Genomic DNA, 9,006 nt, shown 5'->3' on the forward strand with positions numbered 1-9,006 from the left:
AGAATGGTACAGTGCAAAAGGAGGCCATTTGGCCCTTTGAGTCTGCACCGACCACAATCCTACCCGGGCCCATAACCCTATGCATTTACCCTAGCTAGTCCCCCTGACTCCAAGGGGCAATTTATCTTGGCCAATCTGTCTCACCTGCACAACTTTGGATTGTGGGAGGAAACTAGAACATCCGGAGCAAAACTCACGTAGACATGGGGAGAATGTGCAAACCCCTCACAGACAATCACCCGAGGCCGGAATTGAACCTGGGTCACTGGTGCTGTGAGGCAGCAGTACTAACCACTGTGCCACCTATCTGATGACCCTGATGGTGACCCTACCTTCTGGGTCCTGGATGCTGCTGAAGAACTCTTGGTAAATCCTTGCAGTGCATCTTATAGATGGTGTCCATTACAGCCGAGGAACACCAGTGGTAGATGTTTAGGTTAGTGGATGAAATGCTGACTACTTTGTCTTGGGTGGTGCTGAGCTTAGTGAGTATTAAGTTGCATTTGCAACCATGCAGACCATTGGAGAATATTCAACCACAGTCCTGTCTGGTGTCACGATAGGCAGCGGGAGAAGCTTTGTGGAATTAAAAAGTTGGCTACTCACTGCAGAATATCTAACCCCTAACCAAAGAAAGGTTACAACATAGAAATAGGCCGTCCACCCATATTGTCAGTTCTGACCAAAACAAGAGAGGGAAAAAAATAAACTAGCTGCTTGTTTTAATCACACTTTCCAGCACCTTTTTTTCAAATTCATTCGTGGGACACTGGCTGGTCAGCATTTTTTGCCCAAACCTAATTGCCCTTTAGAAGGTGGTGGTGAGCTGCCTTCTTGAATCGCTGTAGTCCATGTGTTGTGGGCTGACCCACAATGCCATTAGGAAGGGAATTCCAGGATTTTAAGCCAGCGATTTCCAAGTCAGGATGGTGAGTGGCTTGGAGGGGAGCTTGCAGGTGATGGTGTATCTGCTGCCCTTGCCCTTCTAGGTGGGAGCAGTCATGGTGCTGTCTAAGGATCTTTGGTGAATTGCTGCAGTGCATCTTGTAGGTAGTACACACTGCTGCTACTGAGCGTTGGTGGTGGAAAGAGTGGATGTTCCCGCTCCACAGCCTTGCAGGTTGCAACACTTCAGGTGCAGATCCAGGCACCTTTTACATAAGTTGAGCATTTCTGCCTCAGCAACTGATTTGGGCAGTGAATTCCAGATGTCCACTACCCTCTGGGTGAAAAGATTAGAGTCCCTCTACCAATCACCTTCAATCTATGCCCCCTGATATTTGACCCTTCAGCTAAGGGAAGCAAGTCTTTCCTGTCTATCCAATCTGGACTGCTCATAATTTTTTACAACTCAATTAAGAACCCTTGAGCTTCCTCTGTTCTAAAGAAAACAACCTCAGCCTATCCAATCTCTCCTCACAGCTGTAATTATCAAACTCTAGCAACATTTCTGTAAATTCCTGCTGCAGTTCTCTCCTACGAAATTATGTCCTTCCTGTGAGGTGACCAGAACTGTATACAAAATTCCAGCTGTAGCCTAACCAGCATTTTATACAGCTCCTGCATTATATCCCTGCTTCTGTATTCACCACCTCATCCAATAAAGGAAAGCATTTCAAGTGCTTTCATGATCATCTTGTCCACTGGTTCTGCCAGTTTGGAGACCTGTGAACATGCTCTCCATAGAGACAAGGAATCTCACTTAGAATCACAGAATCCTGAAAGTGCACAAGAAGGCCATTTGGCCCATCGATCATGATCCCACACAGGCCCTATCCCTATAATCCCACATATTTACCCTACTAATCCCCTGACACCAGGGTCAATTTAGCACGGCCAATCCACCCAACCCACACATCTTTAGACTATGGGAGGAAATGGGAGCACCTGGAAGAAACCCATGCAACATGGGGAGAACATGCAAACTCCAGACAGATAATGATCTGGAATTGAATCCAGGTCCCTGGTGCTGTGAGGCAGCAGTGCTAGCCACTGTGCCACCCACTTCCATGACCACTCTCAATATCTTTTAGTTTATTAAATATTTCCTTACTTTGCTTTCCCTCCCCAAATGCATCATCCTATGTTTTTCCAGACTGAATTCCATTTGCCACTTTTCTGCCCAATCAAACCAAACTATTGATATCATTCTGGAGTCAACACTATCCTTTTCACTGTCAACTACATGGACAATATTTGTGTCATCGGTGAGTTTCCTTACCATGCCTCCACATTTAAGTCCCAATTATTAATACACACAACAAGCAGTAAGAGGTCCAACACCGAGTCCTGTGGAACAACACAGGAAAGTGTTTTCCATTCGCAAAAACATCCATTGAACATTACCCTGGCACAGTGATTGGCACTGCTGCCTCACACCACCAGGGACTCGAGTTCAATTCCCGGTTTGGGTTACTGTCTGTGCGGAGTCTGCACATTCTCCCCATGTCTGCGTGGGTTTCCTCTCACAGTCCAAAAAAGACGTGCTGGTTCGGTGCATTGGCTATGCTAAATTCTCCTTCACTGTAGCCAAACAGGTGCCAGAGTGTGGTGACTAGGGGATTTTCACAGTAACTCCATTGTAGTGTTAATGAAAGCCTACTTGTGACACTAATAAATAAACTAAAACTTTTAAACCCTTTGTTTCCTGTCTTTGAGCCAATTTTAGATCTAACTCACCCATGGGATTTCACTTTTCTGACCCATCTGTCATATGGGACCTTGTCAAATGCCATACTAAGATCCATATAGATAACATCCACTGCACCACCCTCATCAGTTCTCCTTGTTACTTCCTGAAAAAAAGTAGATCCAAGTGCTTAAAGGAAAAGTAACTTGTAGAAGGCATCATCACCATCACTACAATAAAGCAAAACATTGCAGCTGCTGAAATTACAAAATACAAACAAAAGCATTGAAACGGAGTTAATGTTTTAAGTCTGTATGTCAGAGTTGAAGAAGCTCTGTGCTGTTCACATCTCGAGAGCAAATTTGTTAAGAAAAAATGTGATTGCATGTTTACATGAACTTATTTGAATACATTCAAGAGATCAATGAAGAACACTCATGACATTGTTCAAGACAGTGGGAGATGTGGGGAGAACTTAGGGGTGGCACAGTAGCGCAATAGTTAGCACTGCTACTTCACAGCTCCAGAGACCTGGGTTCAATTCCCGGCTCGGGTCGATGTCTGTGTGGAGTTTGTACATTCTCCTCATGTCTGCGTGGGTTTCCTCCCACAGTCCAAAGGTGTGTGGGTTAGGTTGATTGGCCATGCTAAAAATTGCACCTCAGTGTCCTGAGACACGTAGGTTAGAGGGATTAGTGGGTAAAATATGTAGGGATATTGGTGTAGGGCCTGGATGGAATTGTGGTCGGTGCAGACTTGATGGGCCAAAGGGCCTCTCCCTGCAGTGTAGGGTTCTATGATTCTATGAACTTTTCATGCAATCAGTGTAAACGCCTGGAACTCGCTGCCTACGCGGCTGCAGGAAATTAATGGGACTGTCAATGATTTCAAAACGAAATTGGTTGAGCGCTTGAGGGCAACAAACTTGTTGGGTTTGCGAATTGAGCCAGGGATTGGGCTGACTGGATTGTTCTAGAGAGGGCCAGCATGGACCCTGGGCTGAATGGCCCCCTCTGTACCGTAAAGGACTCTAGGATGAGTCAGAAAATATGCTGAGGTGTGGTGGCTGAAGTGTGACAGGAAGTAAGTGCAACTCTTGCAGGAAGTGTGCTGTCTCCCCCAGAACTTAATGCAACAACAGCTTGTTTTTATGTAGCATCATTTGACGCAATAAAGTGCGAGGATAAACGAACAAAAGGGGTAGTTTTTAAGGAGCATGTTAAAGGAGGAAAGAGGTCCACCAATAGTGGAGTAATTAAAATTGGGGTGCTTAGGAGGTTAGAATTAGGTGAGTGGACAAGCATTGCACAGGTATAATAACCTCAAAATAACTCATCATCTAAAAGAATAAATATACTGGAAATGGTGGAATGGGCATCTAATCGTTTGCGCTGTGGTAATTATAGGGTGGGGAAAGAAAACATTTCATTCAAAATTATTATTATTGGATTAGAAGCAGCGTGCTAATGAGGCAGATGAGGTCTGTCAGTATCTGAGAAAAGATGGGCTAAACTTTGAGGATAGTGAACTATGAGACAAGTTTAAGAAGCATCTTCGGGTTGGACAATTGCTCTTGATTCAGGAGCAAAGGCTTGGCTTCCAAACAATAATTGCCGCTTTTAATAGATTGCCACTCATTTCCTTCTTCAGGTTACTGGTCTATGGTGCATCGCACTGCATTAAATGAAGGGTTTGTGACAACCCAGAGATTCTGAGATACTGAGGCAGATCCCAACTCTCGGGACAAGTTGGGCTGCTTTTACAATCTCATTATGTTGCTGGGTTCCTAAATCAGTTCTTGATAAGATCCAATCTTTGCCTTCCTTGGCACATTTACATTTAGCCATACAAGACCCTTACTTCAGGAACCTGGTGTCTCTTGTTCAGGTATCGCAATATAAATGATGTTTTAGACAGGCATAATAAACTTTTCCTAAAATCAGAAGGCCTGACACTGGTAAAGTCAAGTTCCTGGGATTTTCTTTTGCTGGAGTGGGGATCATTTTGGAAATCTTCATTGGTTAATTTTTTTCCCCCCCTTTTAGCTACAATTAACAGGTAAAATTTAACAATGAGTTGCATAAGCAGATAGTTGGACCGGTGACAGAAAGTTTGGTAAAAGTGGTAGGTTTTGAGAAGGAGGTTCAAAGGAGGAAGTGAGAGCTGGTGAAGTTGTTGGCTTGGTTACTAATGGTGAAGCAAAGGAAGTTGGCAATCCGTAAGAGTTAATAATTGGAGGAACACGGAGATCTCAGAGACTGGTTGGGCTTTGGAGGTTACAGAGAATGCCTTGTGAGCGGTTATCCAATAGAGTTTCCCACTATTCAAAGCAAACACGCAAGTTTTGTAACCTATGGAATTATAAACTGCTGATGTGCCTATCTAACTCTGTAACCAGTAAACTGTACAAAAGTTTGTGTAACTGTTTAATTGTTTGGCAGCTTGATTAAGGGGCAATTTAGCACAGCCAGTTAACCTAACTTCCACATCTTTGGATTCAATAAGAAGTCTCACAACACCAGATTGAAGTCCAGCAAGTGTATTTAGGATCACGAGCTTTTGCAGCGCTAACCCTTCACCAGGTGATTCACCGAAAGCTCATGATTCCAAATAAACCCTGTTGGACTTTAATCTGGTACTGTGAGACTTCTTACTGTGCCCACCCCAGTCCAACACTGGCGTCTCATCTTTGGACTGTTGGAGGAAACCAGAGCACCCAGAGGAAATCCATGCAGAGACAGGGAGAATGTGCAAACTACACAAACTGTCACCTGAGGCTGGAATTGAACCCAGGTCCCCGGCAGCGCTAAACATTGTGCCTCCCATGCACTGTACAGCCTTCACTGTAGCATGATTGGAGGGGAAAGGATAGTGGGCTGATTTCCACCCCCACCCCATTAGTGCACTGAGCCTGATCAATGCAGTGTACTGGTATGGTGGCCATGGTGTAGAGTCATTCATTCATGGTATCCTGCTGTCGGAGATTGTGAGGTAAATCTTGTGCTCATCCCAAGGACGATTAAGGCAAGAAGACACAAGTTGGTATGAGCCCGGGGCTGCTGTGGACAAGAACCATGTGAGGCATCCTTTTAGCTGGCGCAAGTGGCACAGGGAACTCTAGAAAATTAGGAAGGTTAAAGGCCATTATCTGTGGCTTGAGGAACTTGTGTAAAAGATTTTAGCTTTGAGTGCAAGAGGGTTTGACTTTGGAAAAATAGATCCCGATCAAAGTTGGCCATTGCTGTGGTCACATGACATTGCTGCATCACAGCAGTACTGAACACAGTAATTCCCACTCAGTCGAAGGCTTAGTTTAGCCACAGTTTGAGGGTGTTTCTATTGCTAGATTTGGGATTGGCAACTCCAAGTGAAAGGACTTTGTGGCCTTCTGACATTTCATTAAAGTTGTAAAGCCGATACCTCTGTCAAAAGAGTCAACTTGCACCCCATCCTCCTTCACTCCCCACCCCAGACCACACACTGTAGCAGCGGAAAACCTGTGTGTTTGACTGTTTTCTTTCCACCCTTGTCAATTTTGAGAATTAACAAAAAGCTTGCTCAGTCCTTGCTCTACAGTGTTGAAGAGTTGTCTAACACTTCAGCTTAAACCGGCAGTGTGCTTTAAGGTCACAGCAAGCATGGTCCATGCCATCGGTTTGCCTGCCGCATCAACAATATAAGTCGTGTCCTTGTTAAAAGTATTGAACTACCACCAACGCTCTTACCATGTGAATGGGGAAAAGGAATGCAGGCCTGGGCCTCACCAGCTTCCGGCTGTGTCTTCCCAATCAAAGGGTTAAATCATTCAAAAATATATATATATTTAAAGGCAAGTGTCTGGGAACAAGTGTAAATGTTGCAATGATTAATAGTTGTTGGTGGATTGCTAAAGGCATTGTAAATGTTATAGTTTTATTACTCTGAATATTATTTGCAATGTATATGTTCTCATTGTTAGGAATGTTCCTTTATCCTTGATATTGTGGAAGACTTGAACTCCTCCCAGAAAGGTTTGGTTATAGAAACATAGAAATTAGAACTGGTAGGCCATTCGGCCCTTCGAGCCTGCTCCGCCATTCATTTTGATCATGGCTGATCATCAGATTCATTGTCCTGTGGGCCTTTCCACCCATATCCCTTGATCCTTTTTTTACCCCAAGAACTATATCTAATTTCTTCTTTAAATTGCACATTTTGGCCTCAATTACTTTCTGTGGTAGTAGTGAAATTCTGTCTTATGGAACAAGCACTCTGTGCTGTTGGTTACTCCCCATTGTCTGGCAAAATTCCAGCCAGATATAAAATAGGTTTTCTTCATTTTATTTTGGATGTGGGAAGTGAGTGTGGACATTGAAGTGATATTTGTTTTGTATTTACAATAAGGGTACATTCCCCTATAATAAAAATGTAAACCTTTGCCACATTTCTGGTCAACACTGTTGACGATACCTTTCTAACTGTGATCTCCTTCAGTAAACAGCTCCTGGTGACACTGCAGTGCATATCAGGGCCACTTGGTAATCTTATAGTTCCATTATCCTTCTGTGTCACCATCCCACATGCAGCATCCATGGGATCTATTCCAATGCTTTGTCATCTAGTCAATCACAGAGTAGAGGACTTCAGATTCAAGTTCTAATCAGGTGTTAACTGGGCCCAGATGTCACCGATAGCCTCAGCACCCGTCTAGGCTAGGGAGAGGGGACAAAAGTATGCAGGATTTCACACGGCTACTCATCGTCCAGTTGGAAAATGGGGAGGCGATGGCCTAGTGGTACCATTACCGGACTATTAATCCAAAAACTCAGCTAATCTTCTGGGGACCCAAGTTCGAATCCAGCCACGGCAGATGGTGGAATTTGAATCATTAAAAAATATCTGGAATTAAGAATTTACCAATGACCATGGAACCATTGTCGATTATTGGAAAAACCCTTCTGGTTCACTGATGTCCTTTAGGGAAGGAAATCTAACGTCCTCACCCGGTCTGGCCTACATGTGACTCCAGAGCCACAGCAATGTGGTTAACTGTCAACTGCCCTCCAAGGGCAACTAGGGATGGGCAATAAATGCTGTAAGAAGTCTGACAACACCAGGTTTAAGTCCAACCAATTTATTTGATAGTTTGCTTTCAAATAAATTGGTTGAACTTAAACCTGGTATTGTCAGACTTCTTACTGTGTTCATCCCAGTCCAACACCGGCATCTCCACTCAATCAATGCTGGCCAGCTAGCGACACCCATGTTTCATGAATGGAAAAAAAAGTCAGGTGAGGTCAGGAGTCAGTGGAGAGAGATTAGAGCTAATGTTTTGAGATGATCCAGACTCGAAACTTTGGCTCCATTCTCCCCCCCCCCCCTCCCCAGATGCTGTCAGACCTTCTGAGATTTTCCAGCATTTTCTGTTTTTGTTTCGGATTCCAGCATCCCGCGGTATTTTGCTTTTATTATACGAGGAGGAATTGAGTTGGATCTCGAACAACTTGACAGCCAAGTGGCTAACTGGATGCACAACTGGGGAAAATGGCAGCACTAGCGAGGAAGGCGGATGGAACTGTGCGCCAGCAGTGTTCCTCGGGATGGGGAGGTTTCATGAGAAATGGATCGTACAAAGGTTGGGAGGATGTGGGGAGTTCAAGTCTTCCAACGACATCGGAGCAGGAGAACATTTTCCTCTTATCTGCCCGCAGGTGTTGCCTCTGTGGCAGGACACCCGTTCTGTAAATAATTGCTATGTTTAAACATTTAACTATTCAGTGTTAGAACTGACTTGTTTCTCAGCAGGAGGAATCACAACAGCTTCCTGTGCAACTACATCATCAGAACCTGCACTAACAACTGCTTTGGAGCAGCAGCATTTTAAAATGGGGTGGGGGAGGGGGGGTGCGGGGTGGGGGTGGGGGGTAGAAAATGCTGCCTATGAAACAAAAAACAAATGTCTGGTTTTTATTTTCCAGTTGTGATGTGCTGCAGTCATTTCCATGGAGAAACACAAAAAAAAATAAAAATCCATATTATTGAGGTTGTGGATTGAGCTGTATTCATTCTTCCCAAACTGTTACCTTCCATTTCTCTCCTTAGGTCCTTGCCTCTGCCGTCTCTTCCTGCTCTTAGTCCATTACCATCGGGGCCACGTGCATAGAAGTTTATTTGGCAATTCGATTTAAAAGTGAAAGGTGGGAATTTTACCGCCCACAGGAATCGGAGCAGGCGAGCGGGCAACAATTAGAAGGTTTGTTGACCTCAGGCGGGATTTTATGGTTTTGGGACGAGCGAGGCCATAAAGTCCTAACCCAATATTTCAGCCAGGGGAGGCAATGGCCTGGTGGTATTATGGCTAGACTACTAATCCAGAAACTCAGAGAATGTTTTGGGGA

Source organism: Carcharhinus amblyrhynchos, chromosome 26 (genome assembly GCF_965287045.1).
Source record: "Carcharhinus amblyrhynchos chromosome 26, sCarAmb.v2.hapA, whole genome shotgun sequence".
NCBI lineage: Eukaryota > Metazoa > Chordata > Chondrichthyes > Carcharhiniformes > Carcharhinidae > Carcharhinus > Carcharhinus amblyrhynchos.